Source organism: Parasteatoda tepidariorum, chromosome 3, assembly GCF_043381705.1.
Source record: "Parasteatoda tepidariorum isolate YZ-2023 chromosome 3, CAS_Ptep_4.0, whole genome shotgun sequence".
Classification (NCBI taxonomy): domain Eukaryota; kingdom Metazoa; phylum Arthropoda; class Arachnida; order Araneae; family Theridiidae; genus Parasteatoda; species Parasteatoda tepidariorum.
In genome coordinates, this window is record NC_092206.1 from 84,025,102 (window position 1) to 84,040,972 (window position 15,871).

Consider the following 15,871-nt stretch of genomic DNA (forward strand, 5'->3'; position numbering starts at 1 on the left):
TGGTTACGGCTACGAAAGGGGGGCACACACTTCAACTTCAGAAGAAAGGAAACTGAAAATGAAAGTTTTCTGAAAAGTCTCCACTTCTCTAGAGTGGACTTTATTTTTGGAAACTCCCACGCTTCAGCAAAGGTTGGTGAGTGTACTACAGTGCTTTGGGGATCTTTTTATTATGTTTCGCCAGCTCAGTTCCTGTAGGTTGCTTCTTTTTTCTTTTCTTTTCTTCACTCTCTTTCTGTCTTTCATTTGAAGAAACAGTCTTGTGTTGTTTGTGACTGTCGCGAATTTATCACTTGGTAACTTGTTGACTAATCTGGTTTAAACGACAAATGACTTCATTGTTTGTTTTCGGTGGGATAAAAGACGTGAGAACGATGATTGCTTCTGTCATGAGTTTTGTGTTTCATTACCGCAGCTTTTTATTATTGATATAGAGTAAAGTTAGATCGTTTGTGAATTGACCTCCATTCTAGCAGATGGTTCATTTGAATTTTTTTTTTAAATGTTCATTTGTTATTTGTTTACAAACATAAAAACCGTCTTGGTGGTTTATAGCAGAGGTTTCCAATTTTTTCAGCTATATTACCCTGAATGATCGACCCTCTCTCCGCGGAATCCTGATGTTATGAACGAAGTTTTCTTCATTTAATAATATTCTTAAGCGGACGCCATACTGCGGAAGAAAATTTTCCTCGCAAATTCTCTTTTTCCTTCATTGCTAATTTAAAGTGTAGAAAAAGTGAGTTCAGAAAATCCTAGATTTTCTGAACTCACTTTTCAGACAGAAATCTCATCCTAGATTTCCTCAGCCTCAGAAGTTTCAAATACTGAAAATAAAATTTTTAAAATATACAAATGAAAATAAATTATGATAAGATAACTCAGGATTACGCAACAGTGAAGCTCTCTTCTAATAATTTGTTTGCATTTTAATATTTTGAAGTATTTTTTTTTCCAGCAACCAGGGGTCTGTTTAAAAGAAATTTGGGTCCGTTAACAGACTCTTCACAAAATATCTTTTCATAAAAACAAATTTCCTTCATAAAAAAAAAAAACTTCACAAAATATTTTAACTTAAAAACGGACCCTTCACGAAATGATTTTTCTTTTAATCGTACCCTTCACAAATTTGTTTATCTTCATTATTGTTTTGTTAATTGAATACGAGTAAACCCTTCCCAGGGCAGAAAACAAGAAAGATCCGTTAACGGACCCTTCACAAAATATTTTAACTTAAATTATTTTGTGAAGGGTCCATTTTTATCTTTTAGTTGGACCTTCACAAAATAATTTATCTTTTAATCGGACCCTTCACAAATTTATCTTCATTATTGTTTTGTTAATCGAAGAAACCCTTCCCATTAAACGAAAGACAAATGTAAATGGAACCGTGTCTTAACGATCAGTCCACTGCGGGACGAATTATTGATTGGATCTTAGTATAAATATAGATCTAAAAAAGTATTACTGGTTTAAAAAAAGTTCTAACTCTTGGAACCACTTTAGCCCTTTTACGGAACCCTATGGTTCCACGGAACAGCATTTGGGAACCGTTGGCTTATGCCTATACCAGTATAAATTTTTGAGCGTTTTGAACTATAATGTGGTTCAAATTTGCTACCACCATAATGAGGTGAATAGTTGCCGTTGGAAAAGATTTTTCTAAGTGCTCGTAAAATAATGTTGATGATAGTGAAAAGGAGCCAATTCTTAACCAAAGACCAAAAAAGGGAATTATATTGGACATGCTCGAATCACCTGACGTCCTCTGGTCAGAGAGAAATCAAATAAAATGAGAAGAGAAAAAATAAAAGATCATACTTCCTAACAAAAAATTTTATAATTTGTTCGATGCTAATTTTAATGATTCATTATGAAGAATAACAATATAATAAATACCAATAACAGAATTAAATTAATAATGAATAGAATTAAATTAATAATAAATAGAATTAAATTAATAATAAATAGGTTTCAATTAATAATGATAGAATTAAATTAATAAATAGAATTAAATTATTAACGGAATTAAATAAGGATGTGGTTACTCGTAATTTTAATAATTAATTTAATTCGTTTATATCGTAATTTTTGTCTTCTCCGAATAATTTTTTTAAAAGGATTTAGTCATTGAAAGGTAAATATTTTTGGGATATTTTGAAACTTTTTGTATCAGTATTCGAAGAAGGTTTATTATGTGCTAAAATAAAATTTAGTCGATTTTTTTAGGCAACATAATGTGAATCACAAAGTTAGCTTACAGTTTATTATGCCTCAGAAAACCGGTTTTTATTTATTTATTTTTAAATTTTCTTTACCATTTTAAATGAAGTTGTATTTAGTACATTGAAAAAGAATCGTACGAATATATTTAGTAAAATATTTAGAAATCTATGTTGAAATTTAACAAAGAAATTAACCTTTAAAAAGAGTATTAAATCACTCTACTCCTTTTTACAATACATTTTTAAAAAAATTATTTCCCTTGCGAATTGTATTTTTGTATTTTCTCTGACAAGGTTTTTATTGGATCGTTAAGTGGCGCTATTGTAGCCCTTACTTTTGTTTCTAAAGCAGCATTAGAACCTGGGAATAAAATTTAAGTGGAATTTCGTGATCCGTTTCGGTACATGAATCTCAGCCGAAATATAATGATGACAGATGAAGTCCGTTTAGAACATATTGTATAAAAATATTCTCTTTATAGTTTACTTTTCTTATTTTAAATCCGTTGAATTGAAAGTGTAGTTACTTGTACACTTGTAGTTTGCAACATTGATAGGTAGAAAGAAACAAAAGATAGTGAGGAGGGGGGGGGGGAAAGAGCGTCAAACTAAAAAGTAGAATCGACTGATCATTATTGCATTTTTCGGGTGTTAGAAAGGGTTTTATACTTTCTCCAACGATCGTTTTAATTGTTATTGACTGGATTATGATGAGAGTATCATAGAATAAAAGGGGTATGAGATGGAATCTTGTTGAATATCTTTCTCACCTTGATTTTGCAGATCTCTCAGAGGTATAGAGGTATTTGTTATCGATGGAGGACCTTGTGACCCTGCAGATTTAATGTTCACCGGTCATCATTTACTACACGCCGTCGTTAGGCTGGATTAGAACTTTTTTTTCTCAGGAATGTTAGTCCAGCCAGGGGTCTGTTTAGAAGAAATTTGGGTCCGTTAACGGACCCTTCACAAAATATCTTTTCATAAAAACGGACCCTTCACAAAATATTTTAACTTAAAAACGGACCCTTCACAAAATATTTTAACTTAAAAACGGACCCTTCACAAAATGATTTTTCTTTTAATCGGACCCTTCACAAANGACCTTATGAACCTGCAGATTTAATGTTCACCGGTCACTACACACCGTCGTTAGGCTGGATTAGAACTATTTTTCTCAGTAATATTAGTCCAGCGCCCTACCAACCAGGCTATCCCGGCCAATAATAGTTTGAAAATTAAATTTTATGTTGGACTGTTGAAATCGCGGGTCTTTACTTGTCTAGTTCTGAATTAAATTGAATAAATCACGACGAATTATTTGTTTTCATTGAAGTAATCACGAACAAGAACTGTTGTAGACGTTGAAAATAGTTACCGAGAAAACATATTTCTTGGCTATACAATTCGGTTAGTGTATTTGAAAACATCGAAGGGAAATATTACTGTCATTTTTTATAAATGCATATTTCTTTCATATAATATTCAAAGTATTGTTATCAGAATAAACGTAAAATTGTAATTTTTTCCATTGGCATTTTATTCAAATATTATCTTAAAAATGACCGAAATATTAGGTAAACAATGAATTAATTGATATTGAATGATTTCTATATAAATGCAGCTTTCAGAAATCATAACTGGGTGAAAAAAAATTCCGAAATCTCGAAATCTCAATGATCCTGCCACGAAACCCTTGGGTTCCTAGGAACATCTTTTGGAAACCACTGTTCTTACAGGAAATTGTACTCTCTAGCGATTTTTTGGAATATATATTGGGAATTTTTTTCAACGAGATAATGGAATAAATCATAATTCTTAAAAGGTTCTTACCTTATACAACATGTAAACTATAAAAATAATGCTTTTTCTAATAACGGATGTAAAGATTTTCTGTAAAAAGATTTTTTTCCAAGCTGAACCAGTAACATTTTTAAATTAAGCTAAATAATTTTTTTTTACTATCTACAAAAAAAGCTACAGAAATACCAAAAACCGTAGGATTTTTTTTAATATGCTAATCTTTACTAGAAGGACGCGCTTTCCCCCCCCTTTTTTTTTTAATAGCCAAAAATAAGGAATAGAAAAAAAATGCAATAAAATTAAAACAACCATGCAAACCTCTGGAAATAATAATAATATTTTAAATATGCTATTTTAATTTAAAGTTAATTGATCAGAGTAATTAGGGCCGACTTGAGTTTCCAGAATGATGGTTTTAAGTATTCTGAACGCATGCGGTGAACTACACTACGCAATAATTCCAATTTCGATTATAGGTATTTTTCTTACTCAAAAGCTTTCTATTTTAGCGTTTTAATCATTTCATCAAACAGGTATAAATGCACCTATTAAGTTTTTAAGCATAAAAGAAAAAAAAGATTATTTCAAATTCTTAAAATTTTTAAACTCTTTAATCTTCCTCTTAAACTTAAAGAATCGATTTTTCTTTCTTTTATTTATTAAAGGTTTTGGAAAGTTATATCAAACTATCAATAGCATAAAAATAATAGTTTTCTAAAAGGATTTAAACACTAAGAGTGTAGTTAGCATACTTTCTTAAAATTCGAATAAATAAAATAAAAGTATATTTTGTATAAGTTCATTCAAACCTAGATGGAATTCTAATCGAAGCAGTGAAGAACTATTGATTTTTACATTTTGTAATACTATGTTATTTATCTCTTATTCCAATTCGCGAGTGCCTTATGCCTTTTCTGAATTCTTTTGTGTTTCTACATTAGGCGGTAAATTGCAAAGAGCTCTTCAAGAATTTTATGTGAAACCCCAAGTTAAAGGCCGTCCGACTGTCTCTTTCTTTTATCGACCATTTTTGTTGGCGCCGTCCTCTTTTGATTCTTTGCCTACTTTTGCGGATCAAAAAGCCTCTCAACAACTTTTCTTTTATCATTGATTGGCTTTTAACCAAAGCATCCTTATCTTAAATGCATGTTTCTCGGTGTCTCGACTAGGGTCAGGATATGATACGTAAAAAACCGGGTCAATTGCCAGATAATAAGTTAATATTTCTATAAATTACGTGCGTTATTACCTTTAGGCAATATTTAATAAAGGTTGTTAAAAATATATATATCGATGTATTTCATTTTTTTAAGGCATTTATTTCATTATAGTTTAAGAACCGTCTAAAATTGGCTATATTATTTTATAATTAAGTCTCGAGATTTTTATTTTATTTTGCGTGAATTGTCTTGAAGGTTTTTATGTTCTCTGTAAATTTCGAATACTTGTGTAATTCTAGCACGCGGAAGAAATAGAAGTTGAAAACTTAGAACATCGATTCCATGTGCCATTTTTAGGAAAAAAAGAAGAAAATATAGATTTAGGTTGGTTTTAACCCTACAACATTAATTTATTTCGCCAAGTCTTTAAATTTGGCAGATCTCAGTGAATAAACACACTAAATGACGAAATTTTGAGAATTTTCAGAGTGGAAGAGGGTTCAAAGTGCATTTGGCTACGATGAAAAACCTTCAAAAACCCCTCATCCTTTGGCATCATATAAAAACGCCAAAGAATGCGAATGCTATGACGCTAACAATTTAAATAAGTGTTAAAAATTATAATCGTAGTTTTAGAGTGGTGTAGATTTCACCAATTGTTGACTTCAGCACCAAGAATCGCCTTAACTTTGAAGCCAATTCTCTAAAATGTCACTTGGAACTTTTATTCACTCAACGCTTCAATTATAGAATGAGCGCTTGTTCTTTGGATATGGCACAGAAGCCTATAACGTAAAATTTACGCACAGCATTAGCCAGAAAACAAATTTGGTTCTCTACTAGTTCCTGGAGTTTTTGCAGTACCTACGTACGGGAACGTGTGGAATGCTACGGGAGAATGCGAAATCTCTCCATTGTTAACTAGACTTGGACTTTAGTTTTTCTCTTTTGAACATAGACTGTGTATAAAATTTATCCCGATTTTGGAAGAAGAAAAAAATTGAAAATGTGGGAAAGAAGTAGATTAATTCGCTTTCTCTTTTCGTTTTGTAGTATAGGTAAGATAACAAAGAAGTTTTTTTTAAAGAAAATAAATAAATAAAAAAAAAACTTTTACACAGATACTATTACAATCTTTTCTCCTCTGTGTATTAAAATATCTAATAGTTTCTAGTACCACTTGAGCTGAAAATTAGGTATAGTTTTTTTTATCAGCAATAACTACAGAATATTTGCAATTATAAATAGATAAATAAATTATAAAAGAATAACTGATCAAAATGTTGATTGCAGATTAAAAAAATACACGTTTTTTATAAGTTTAAATCCAGTTGAATATCGTTTAGGAATACAAGTGTAGGGTTAAATTACTTTAAACGTTAATTATTTATTTTATTTTTTAACCTTTAAAATTTTTTTAATAAACTGCACCTATTTATGGAATATCTTAAAATATTCAGAATACCGATAAAGGATTGCATGTTGACCATGATTTGTGCATCTCTGATTCATGACCTAGCATTTTCTTTCATACATCACATTTTATTTTCCCAGAAAATCAAAATTGCTCCGTGATTTCACGATCTCTCGGTATTTCGTTGCGAAATCATTCCTATTTGAACAGCAGGCAGTAAATGCATCATAAATTCATAAATTACACCATTAAACACTGATATATTTTTGGAAACATCTAAGGGAGTGCCATTGAACTTATTCTCGCCGAGAGGCCCATCCCCCATGTTCAGAATATGACTTCTTGTCAAATTTTTTTATTCTTTCTTCAATTGAAACACATATCTTGGGCCAGTTAAGAAATCGTTCTCTTCCTGTTTCAATTTGACGCTTTGACCTCCACAGCAACTTTTTCTCGTCTATCTTCATTGCTTGTAATTAACGTACCTTTCGAATTTTGTTTTGTTATACAAGGACAAACACCTTTGTTTCTAAAAATACAAAGGGTATGGCCCTCGAATTATATTCTAAAAGCTAGAAGGAATTGTTCTTGAGATTTTTTTGAATTTATTGTTAAGTAGTATTAAAAGTGTAAATAAGATATGTCAAACCCTGTTTTCTCTATGGGTGCCAAGCTGTAGGTTTGATAACGCTACGGACCAAGATGCAAATTTAATAAATTAATGATAAAAAAATTAGTTTTAATATTCAGTCATGTAATTTTAATTTTAATAAATTGTAACTTTAAACCAGATGCAAAACACAACCTTCTTGCATACAAAATCCATTGTTTATAAGAAAATTAATGTATATTTTAATGTTAAATTTTAGGGACAAATTTTATGTGTTTTAGTAAATAGGATGATTTTGAAATACATTAAATAATTTGGTCTACAAATTCATTGTAATTAGGATCATTGGTCTTGGTAATATAATTTTTTTGAAAGATGTCATTGATATTTGCTTATAGTACTTAACAAAACACAGATTAAAAGCGTTCACAGGTTGTGTGTAAATCATGACCATAAATTTTTGAGATATTCCTCGGTACAAATAAATTGAATTTCGAATTTCATGTGTGATTTTTTCTTCTTATTAAATATTCATCTGATCTAACCCGTATAAATGAAGGGTTTGGCAATATTATAATACACATTTTATGTATCGCACCACGACAAGAAAAGTGTCCTCACTCTAAAATGCAGCATTTGAGAAGAATATGATAACCCTTATTCTGAATTAGACTCAAAACTGACACAACTGCTCTCAGCTGGATAAATTGCGAGTTAGAGATGTGATACTTTTTGAGCTAGATGGGAAACTTCATGTATATTTTTTATTGACATAACCTCAAAATTTCTGTTTTTCGCCACTTTTCTTGCCAGGGTGCGTATTATATTACAAGTATAATACACATTTACAATATTATTATACACATTTTAGATGTTTTTACGAGAGTATTTTTTATTGAGAAATACCATTATTTCCATGAAGACTATGTTTCTGTGTATCGTGCTGTAGTGTAGAGAGAATTTTGGAAAATTTGTAAAATATTTATATGGGAATACTTTGGAGAGTTAAATGTAAAAATGTCAAATTTGGAAAAAGTGTGACATATCTAAATATTACTCATAAGTTCTTATATTGAGATGATTGTTTCTGTGAAATTTTTCTAATCTTTTATCCCATCTAAAGTTTATTAATAAATTAATTAATGATTATAATATTTCAGCTAAACTATTTTAAGGTGACATTTAAAAAAAAATTTCATTTTTATCCTTGGAATTTTCTGATTAAACTTTACCAGTTGGTGAGCCATATTTGCGCACGTGGGCCTCTTCTTAAAAATGTCTAAAATAAAATTTTCGAATACTTCAGAAGTAACGAAGCACAGTGCGCAAAAAAAAAAGAGAGAGAGAGAGAGAGAGAAAGACTATTATCTTGAATAACTTTTGATTTAATGATCGAGTCATCATGTTCTATCTCAATGGTTCGAGGTTGGTGACCTCAAATATATTAATTAATTAGTGCAAGCAATATTTTATGTTTCAAAACCAGACACAAAGACGTTCTTTCACTAAATAAAAACTTTTTTTTCGACGAATTCAGTTTTCTCATAAAATATAGGTGGTAGTCACAATCAGGGAAATAGGATCGTCCCAATAATCTGGTTCGAAAACCAGTCCTAAGTTAAATTTTTACCTTAAATATTAATGATTCATTAATGTTAATTTTGCTCTTTACGTATTTCGCCATATCTCGAGAACATTTTAAGCGAATTACAAAATTTTTGCGCACAGTTATAAAATTCGTTTATCCAATGATAATTCCATGCAAAAAATAACTTTTAGTAAATATTTATACTTTTATTTAATAGCAGTCGAAAAAGTTGGGAAGTGTAAGATACACAGTTTTTTGAATCATTTTAACGAATGTATTTTACATGGCAAAATACAACATTTGAGCAAAATCGGTCGAGTTCCTGAGACCGAATTTTTTTTAAAATTCGATTTCTCAGAAATATTTTACCGATGTAGCTTACATTTTGTATTCTGCCATGTAAGATTACATTTTTTAAAATGATGTAAAAATTTTAAACCTTACAATTCAAATTTTTTTCGACTATTATCTATTTAAATAAAAAGAACAATAAATATTTACTATAATTTATTCTTAGCTTAGAAGTATCGTTGGATAAACAAATATTGCAATTGTGTTTAAAAAAATTCTAATTCGCTTAAAAAGTTATCGAGATATGACAAAATACTCAAAAAGTAAAATAATTATGAAGGGGCCATAACTTTGGATCGCTCTCCTGACCAAACTATAGGAACCATATTTCCCAGATTGCGGCTACTCCCTATAATTTGATGATCAGAAGTCCAAATCGGTCGAAGAAAAGGTATGTTTACTCAGAGAAATACGTTTTTGTGTCTGATTTCGTAACTTAAAACATCACCTTTTCTTTTCTTCTTTTTTAAAAAAATAATAATAATAATTTGATATTTAACCTGCTTCTGATAGTCTCTTTTTAGGGACGTTCTGAAATTATATAAGTTGGACGTGAATTATTTTAACATTATTTTTGACATAAATTAATTTTTTTTCAGTGACAGATCTTATCAAACGTTTTCGTTGAGAATATATAACCTTCTTTTATTTATCATATTAAATTATGTGCACTTGAAGGTAGTTTTTTTTCTTCGCAAGTTATAGAAGAAAAATTTTATGCCTGTTTATTTATCTATGATTAATTAATATTCAAACAAATAATATTACTAAGGCAATTGTCTTAGTCCGAAGATTTTCATATCGGTTTCTAAGCCAAAATAATAACAGCTTTTTTGCAACTTTTTGTGTTCAGATTATATTTTGTGTTGAGTTACGAAGAGCTTACGAATTTTTTTGGTTTTTAAAATTAAGAAAAAAGTAATTTCTGGTAGAATATTTAATATTATTTCTTTGAGCGTCCTCCCCCCCCCTCTTTTTTTTTCTACACATCTTAAGAATAGCATCATTCCTCAGCAAATAAATTTTGACTATGAATTATCCTGAATGAAATGTTATGAAAAGGTTTTACTATAATTCTAGAAAATCATGCTAGCTTTAAAAAAAATCGAAATCGAATAAAAATTAAATGTTTTAAACGATTTTTCTTTGTATGTACTGCGAAGTTTTTTCAAATAACAAGGTCTGATTTTTAAAAAAATATATCGTGTCGCCATCTAGTGTCAAAATATTGCAACATTATTTTATAGTCTTACATTAGGAATTTAATAATGTTCTTATCTATTATATTTTTGCTTTAACGAAGATTACTTTTTATTTTAAGCAAAAAATACATACTTTTTAAAAGAATTTACACGCACTTCTTTAAATTTTTTTTTTAGTTTTCTTTTTCTTACACTTTAAATATACAGATTTATCTACGAAGTAAGATATTTACATTTCAAATAATTTTTTAAATTAACATTTTTATTCATTTTTCTCAAAATTAAAGCACAAAGTTTATTATAAAAATACTGAAATAATATACTGAATGAAAGAAAGTGTTGCAACCTAAAATTTAAATGCAAATTATTTTGTCCTGAAAAAATATTTTTGTGCTGATTATTATTGTAACTTTTTCTTAATGTAGCATAGAAAAACCTGCAAATTTTTAAATCTTGTTTTGGTGTTTTAAAAATGTTCAGTCATTACTAAGCAGATATTTGTTAATTTTATTACATCATATTCATAACGTTTACTGTTATGTGTACTAGGCACGTCATTTTAGTAAAAATTCTGAAACAAAATTTAGATTTTGACAGTTATTGGCATATTTGAGACTTAAATATATTACTATTCATTTCAAACTGTGCTTATTAAATGTGCGAAAAAAATTAGAATAAAATTATATTTTATATTGTAAATTATATTTCAACTGAGCAGTCAATTTTTAAAGTAAAGTGACAATTTTAAACATGTGCAACCCCTTAAGATGTTTTATCTTGAATTGCTGTATCATGTGGTAATCTGCGTTACGTATTGTAATCTGCTATTAAAGAGTAGTAAAATCCATATTTGGATAGTAATATGTTATGTTCTCAATTGCTCTATTTGACAAAAATTTTATATTCTAAAAATGCTTATTTTCACTTTGCTTGCTCTGCTTGTAATCTCTGTGCTTATTTTAAAAACATTTTGGGAAAGCTAAACATAATTTTTTAATTATTTTATTTCTTTTTCAGGTAAGTTTGAACCAAATACTCCTTATTTCATTGTTGTGAAAGTTTAGTTCTATTGGAATTACTCTAAGAGAAACTACTACCAAGTTAGTAATTTTATATGCTACCTGTATCGTTTTAGTTTCTTTTCTAAAAAATTACTCTGGTTAAATTTGTATAAATTTATTAGAAATTGTTACATTTATGTGTGAAAATTTAAAGAGAAAAGAAAGGAAATTTTTTTGGACAAAATTTCGGACATAGTCTTGGACATAGATGGCAGCACCACAATTTACTAAAATGTTAGATCCTTGGCCACCAAAATATCTATATTTTTGTTTGCCAAGGTTAGATCTATACCATACCTGCCAACTTTTAATCCCTTCCATTATCATTTTTCCCACTAGTATTAAAATGGAATTAAAACTTTAATTTTAAGCAAACAAATACGTTGTATATGAGCAAACTTAAGTTGACAACCATGATAGTAACGCATATTAATATATGTGCTTAATTTTTGTAAGAATAGGGGTGACCAAAATCATTTAAAAATTAAGTATATAAAAGAAAAAATAGTATATATTTACTACCACTTTAAATATGAAGACAAAATCTTCCGGAAGAGTTGGCAGGTATGCTATACCTAATTTAATCTAATGATACTCAAATTTTAAAACATATTGCATGATGTTATTAAAGAAAAGTGTTAGATTATTTATTTTAAATATGTTCGATTATTTACTTAATTTGTTGTTTCAAACCCAAATTATTAAAAATGGCTGTGCTGAATTTTTACCATTATTTTAAAATATTTTTCCGTGTTTAATTATATGAGTTAATAGCCGATAATGCCTACATAATTTTTATCCATCATTTATTATTTTCGATATATACGATACCGTTAACAATTTTTTTTATTTTTAAATAGCAATGTATCCTGAATATAATTTCCAACTATAATTATAACCAATTGCACAATACCACAATGTCGTAATCATTATAAAAGAGTTTTATTATTCATTTTTAGTTCAATATTTGAATTGAAATCAAAGTATTAAAAATGCGAAATTGCGCTTTTAAAAACACAATTATTTTGCACCTCCCACTATGTGATTTAAAAATTAAAAATGGATAAATTTTAATGATCATCATTTTATTAAAAAATACCACGACAGTTATATTTTAAAAATATTCTAAATTAAAATAAAATCTAAATTTAAAAATTGTTTTATTTTTAAAAAAAACTATTTTTTTATGTAAAAAAAAAAAAATGGAGCTGGATTATATCTCACACGTACACTTGTACATATATAAAATTTTATTTTCAGATTCTCTAATGAATATACAGGAAACTATCGTAAATGATAGGTTTCATTTGCAAATCTTTTTTATTGAAATTTTTACATTAGGTAAACAAATTTGCTTTCGCATTTTAAGAACCAAAAGAACTTGTTACTAAATCATTCATTAATAAAATAATTCTATCAAATCAACAGTTTAATAAATCAATAATAAATCAATCATAGGCTTAAAAGCACTGAAATGCGTTAAATTTTGTTGGTAATAAGTTATAATTTAACTGATTGTCATGATATTCATATTTTTGTTCTCATACTTATAAATATTTGTCTAATTAATTTTCATAAAATTAAAAAATCTCCTTTTTTTTTCGTATAAGAATTATATTCTCTAAGAACATTGTCTAAGAATTATATTCTCTCTTTTAACTATTGGAGTCGGAGTCAAACCAATTTTTTTTTTACTACGATTACACAGTGGGCTATTCTAGGATCCACCAAATTATTATTTTTTTAAAAATGTTATAATTATTTAAAATAAACAAATAAAATAGCTGAATTGACTTGAGCCGGAAAAAAAGAAAAGTACCAAAAACAAATATAACTTACTTTCTCTTTAATCATTGAAAACTATTAATAAGTATTGCCTTAAGTTTTGAGCCTTAAATTTGGAATAATTATCGAAATCAAAGGAAGTAAATATTTTTAAGGTAGAGATTTAAAAAAAAGTATTTTCCGAAAGATAGTACTTTTATAGCTTCTATTAATTTTATGTTTATGACAACTAACTAAACTCATTCTGCAAGCAGAAAGCCTTAATCATCGTTTTTGTTGTATAGAGAAAGTAAATCACATGTTCACATGATTAGAGAGTAAATCACATGATTAGAAAGCAAATCACATGATTAGAGAGCAAATCACATGTTCACATGATTAGAGGGTAAATCACATGATTTGAGAGTAAATCACATGTTCACATGATTAGAGAGTAAATCACATTTTCACATGATTAGAGAGTAAATCACGTGTTCACATGATTAGAGAGTAAATCACATGCTCACATGATTTTTCTCGTGATCACATGAAGCCACTTTAAAGTCTTTTCTTTGACTCTTTGTATTGATGCCATTTGATTTTTATGCATGGTAAGAATTTTTTAAATAATGCTACTGTGTTGACGCAACAAATTTAATAAATTCAAGCATAAGAAAAAGAAGTTTTCATCATATGGCGTTGTCCTTAAATCACTTAAGGCTGTTTTACGATGGCTCCGTCGTAATATGAAATGCTTTTTTTTTTGCGGGTTATATGCTGTGAGTTTGCAACTGTTACTCATGACTAGAGCCCGGATTTTGGTGACCTAAAAAATCCCAATTAATGCTCTTAAAAAGTGCAAAAAATGCCCTTAAAAATGCGAAAATTGCGCTAAAAATGCCTTATGACATGACTTAAATAAAGTAAAAATATTGAACTAAAACAATGTTTTACTCTTTAAAATTATTATGAGTCATTTCAAAAAATATAAAGCAATGCAATGCTTGTTCTACGTTTATTAAAGTTTGAAAAATATGTTTTATATTCTAAAATAACAACAAAAAAAAAGGAAAATATATTGACTCCAAAACATTTTCATTTTGTATAGAAGTAACAACATTTTGTAATGAATATAACAACTTCCATCTCATAATATTACTAAATATCAGAATTACATTGGATAATTAATTTTTTTTGTTGATATTTTGAAATGTAAACGAGCGTCTCTTGTCTGAAAGTAAATTTTTATACCTGGAGAAGCTTCTTTCAACGTCTACTGATGTTATTGGTGCGTACTTGAAAAAGACGGTCTCACTTACTGGCAATTCTTCTTCAATTTGAAAAGATGTTGCTTCACCTGTTAATATCCTAGAGATTTTCTTCACTGTTTGGAAGCCAGTGTAATATTAAAAAATGATAAAAAAGTAGTAAAAATTGGAAAAAATTAGCAAAAAATTTAAAAAATGTTTTAAAATGCAAAATAAGCCAAAAAATTTAATGAAAAATGCCCTATAAATCTAAACAAATTTTCCAAAGGACAAAACATGTCCAAAAATGCAAATGTCATCAAAATCCGGGCCTTACTCATGACTGTTAGATCAAATTTAGTTTATTTAAAGCCAGCGCTGTCAACGCTTATTTTGAAAATGGCGCAAAACGTCAATATGGAGAAAAGCCACGGTTTAGTGAAAATAAAAAGCGTTTGTGGTCTAATTTTTTAATATTTAAAAACTTATTCCGATACTGCATTACCTTGGCTCATAAAAAATTGCAAAAGCTGAGAATAAGGCAGTGATTTTAATAATTTTCATCTAGGTGGAAAAATGTCGCCAAATTTGGCGATTTTTAAAAAAGTTTAATAACTTTTAAAATATTTAAGTTATTTGCCTAAAGCCCAGATAATTCTTCTCGGCAATATTATATATATAGTTTAAAATCATCGCAATGCTTCAATTGCTATGGCTTTTTTTGGCTATGGCTTTTTTTGTCTATGGCTTTTGGCTATGACTTTCTAACTATGGCTTTTTTTTATTTTCCTTGGCGACAGAAATTCGAAGAACAGCGTTAAGCATTCTCCAGTTTCTCAAACACATGTTTTTTTACCCGAATTTACGTAACGGCAGTTAGAACAAAATAAGGAGAGTTCTACAAATAAAATAAAAATATTTAAAACAAATCTTGTTCTGCTGCATAATCAATGAATTTGACCTTGGTGTAGAAATTTTGTTTACATCGGCTTAATGTCATGCATTTAATTTAGTATGAAGTACCATCTTTTCAAACAGATGATCTTTTTATGATCACCTGATAAGCAAATAACCACTTTTAAATTCCACAAGTAAACAAAATTTAAAATAACCAAAAATACGAATTACAGCATGTACAAATCTATATATTTAAAAGGACATCAAATGATTATAGTTTCATCAATAACTTTTATTACTTTCCAGCTAATGACAACTCAACTTATCTGTGGCTGTTTTGTTTATTGAATGTAAATTAATGGAGTTTGTTTGTTCAATAACGAAACGGTCATCACTTAATTATGTATTTAGATATTTTAATAATGCAGGTCCATATTTAATAATAGTTTAACCAATTAGTTGTTCGTTTCTGACTTGCATTGAGCATTGCTTATTTCGCTATCATATAGTATTGCTTAAATGAAACTGCCATAAAATCTTACTTTGGAC

At 28.6% G+C, this 15,871-nt stretch overlaps 1 protein-coding gene across 5 annotated transcripts in view; it reads left to right on the plus strand.

Annotated features, from left to right (window-relative positions):
* LOC107440772 (espinas) overlaps positions 1 to 15,871 on the plus strand; it is a 204,909-nt gene that overhangs the window by 76,984 nt on the left and 112,054 nt on the right. Inside the window, exon 1 of one of the 5 annotated variants that reach the window (XM_071178919.1) lies at positions 11,376 to 11,453. The exons of the other annotated variants lie outside the window; for them this stretch is intronic. The gene's annotated coding sequence lies outside the window, so the exon portion shown is untranslated. Of the gene's footprint in view, positions 1 to 11,375; positions 11,454 to 15,871 lie in introns of those variants that run through there. 5 annotated transcript variants of the gene reach the window in all.